This window comes from Cryptotermes secundus, unplaced genomic scaffold (assembly GCF_002891405.2).
Source record: "Cryptotermes secundus unplaced genomic scaffold, Csec_1.0 scaffold1817, whole genome shotgun sequence".
NCBI lineage: Eukaryota > Metazoa > Arthropoda > Insecta > Blattodea > Kalotermitidae > Cryptotermes > Cryptotermes secundus.
In genome coordinates, this window is record NW_019744163.1 from 3,174 (window position 1) to 6,211 (window position 3,038).

Below are 3,038 nucleotides of genomic sequence, written 5' to 3' on the forward strand. Positions count from 1 at the left end.
CCCCCCGTCACGCCGCTGTCCGACACTGCGTAGGCTGAGCCACAGACCCGGGAAATGAACTGCGGGCCGAAATGACGGTGAATTGGGAGGGTATGTATTGTGCTGTACTCTGCTGGCAAGAGTCACAAAGCTGTAAGTGGCAGTTGAATCGCCTGGCCAGCGTGGGGCCGATTGTTCCAACATTCTCCTGCTGAGCGAGCGACCCTTCACAGAGAACACATTGTTCTGATGGGATTCGACGTCTTTCCTCCCACCAAAGTGTTCCAGCTGGGAGCAATAAGTAGTGTAACCCCCCCCCCCACATTCGTGATATTATGCTGCGTATTTATAGCGATAATATTGTGGCATATCTGCTCAAATCTAGAATTGTGAAGCCAGTAGGGAACGGTTCTGTAGTCAACCCCGTTGCTAGGCGATTGCTCAGTAGCTGTAACATGGTCGCCGCAACAGACACGTACGCAACAATAGAAGAATTGTTGGAGGCGGTATCTCCTGTGCGGTTCGTGCCGTGGAAATTTCGGGAATCCGCAGTAAGGGGTTCGTTCGTCAATGAATGCCGCTACTGAGCAACGGTTATTGAAGACTGATAAGACTTGATGTGTGTTGTAGTTCCAGCGAATTTTGCATTGTGTAATTCATTGAGAATGACGTAGTTATTTGCAGTTACTTTCTGTAAGTGTCCAGTAAATCCAATTACGAGTCCAAATCCTGTCTATAGCCACTCCATCACGTGATAATATTTTCAGCGTATGGGGTGACCTAAGACGGGGTTTGGATTCGATGATGGATTTATTGGACCTTATACAGTCACAGAGTTTTGAACTAGAGGCAATAAAGTGTTATTAATATTCTACACACTTTCCAGTTCACCGTTACACACAAAGTAGAATTTTTAGTCTTCACTAGTCGTATTCTGGCAACGGATGTATCACAGTCTCACTGTAACTTCATCTCACTTATGAAGTCTACTTTCACACTCTAATTCCTTTCTTGTAACTTGCGAAGACCCTGACTCGACTACTCTCGGCTACTGATCTATACTGCTTGCTGCTCTATTTCTACTCCTGTTCTGCCGAACACTTCTTATAAGGACTTTGCCCGGACCCCAGGGTAAACGTCGTTTTTTGCCAACAGGTCCGTTACCTAAAATGGATGACCTATATTGAGCGCTTTTGTTGCGGGAATATGCTTGTCGAGTTGTTGCCCAAAAATGGCTGTACACGTCACAATATAATGAATTCTGTCTTGTGGGATATTGCACCACTTCGTATGTTGAAAGTTACGCAGCGTTTCTGAAGAACACGTCGCCTTCATCTTCAGGGTAGAATTAAAAGTCACGGAGAAACCAGCGTGCAGCAGCCGGCCCCGCTGTGACATCCTCAAATCCCACGTGAATGAGTTTTCCTTGTTCTGGGCGAGTGGCAACTTACGTAGCAAATAGATACGGAAATGCAGTACGCTGGAACACAGCCTCGCCCGCTGGCCTTCAGAATGCGCGTGAGGTCATAGACGGCGCTAGGTCCAATTTGAGGGGGGGGGGAGTGTATGCTCCTATCCTCTCTTCTTTGCAGTAGACTTGACACATGCGTGTATCAGACGCAAATGTTTTAGTGGGTTTCCTCTTTTAGTTTGTTTACGTCTTTAACTTGCTACATAAGCAGAGGTGTGCCGCATCTCTGGCAGTCTTGTTTGTTACGGAGGCGCCCAGGTGAACCTGTTTCCTGTAATTGACGAGATTGAAACACTACAGTAAATATACAGTTCTGCTTGTGGTTTTGAAATTATACAGAGCGAGGTCTTCTTGTATGAAACCTCGTGTAGTTTGGTAGATATCTGCCGAAGTCTGGAGGGGCCTGCTGTCTCCATGTTGAGTCTTTCATCCCGAAATTGGAGGTATCAGGTTCTTCACTAAACGTAGGTAGCTATCCACCAAACTCCACGGCGTCACCTCCCTAAAGAGAATGATACGAAAATTTAATGGCCGTATGTACTGTACGTGATGACTGTTGTCAGTAAACATCATTAAAACGTCTCACTTCTGATCCAGCCGCCATCATGCGTATGTTCGTCATGTTGCTGGTAGTTCTCAGCGTCGCCGTTGCCGGATGTGTGGCGCTGCCTTACGTTGGAAGAGACGAGGAAACTGAATTGTCTCAAGTAAGTCAAAGTTTAGTAATTTTAAATGGTGATTGTAGAACCGTGTTACTTAAACTGCGTTCTGATGTTAGTTTTGCTGTTTAATATCCATGAGAGAGTTGTCTGCGAACCTGAGACATGCTGCTTGTTATGTTCAGTTATATGTGTTGGCAGCGGCCTCACGTGAACCATGGATACGTTAAGAGAGCCCACACAAGCAGTAAAAAGCCCCTAAATTGCAGGCTATTCCCGTCTCATATGCAGTGATAGGAGGCTTGAGAAAATTACATAATGAGGAGCCTCATAATTTTCATTCGTCACCAAAAGTAGGGATATTGAAACGCAGGAAGCTGACATTGGCAGTGGGTGTTAAAGAAAATGCAGTTGAAAGTTGAGGACACGTTTCGTCTGTGTTAGGGTATGGACCAGTGGTGGGCTCGTTGGGACCCCTTGTGTAGTTGAGCGACTGTCAGCTTCTGAAGGAGCGCACAGCTCCGGTAAGAGAAACTATATATCCATCTGCTATTTGCTCGAGGATGCGTCATCGGGATTTGTAACCTAAGTTTTGCTTCATCATTGTAAAGTTCTACCATACTTCCGGTAGTGTATGCCATCGGGAAGTTCACACATACACAAGAATTTGCGTCCGTAAGGGTGGCTACCCAAGGTGGAGTAGGTGGGTTTAGGTTAGTTGGATAAGCAAGCCTGCGAGTTCCGGAAACAGCCGGAGGAAGTAGATGCGTGTTACTGGAGGGAAATGTTTCGAATTCCAGTAGCTTCCTGTAAGCAGTGATGCTCTGTGTTTGCTGATGTTTAATGTGGGCCAGTTTTGTGGATTGATACCAATGTTCTGTAACTCAGGCCATCCTGGAGAGAGTCCGGCGTGCTCCTCTGCCAGAAGA

The 3,038-nt window shown here is 46.3% G+C and overlaps 1 long non-coding RNA gene across 2 annotated transcripts; it reads left to right on the top strand.

The window, feature by feature from the left end:
- Positions 1-724: 724 nt before the first annotated feature.
- Positions 725-3,038, top strand: LOC111874622. 2 transcript variants are annotated; one of them, XR_002844594.2, is made up of 3 exons: positions 725-1,749; positions 2,014-2,157; positions 2,998-3,038. It is a non-coding gene; the product is annotated as an uncharacterized LOC111874622 (long non-coding RNA). The 2 variants fall into 2 exon arrangements; XR_002844595.2 differs by having other exon boundaries at positions 729-1,749; positions 2,048-2,157.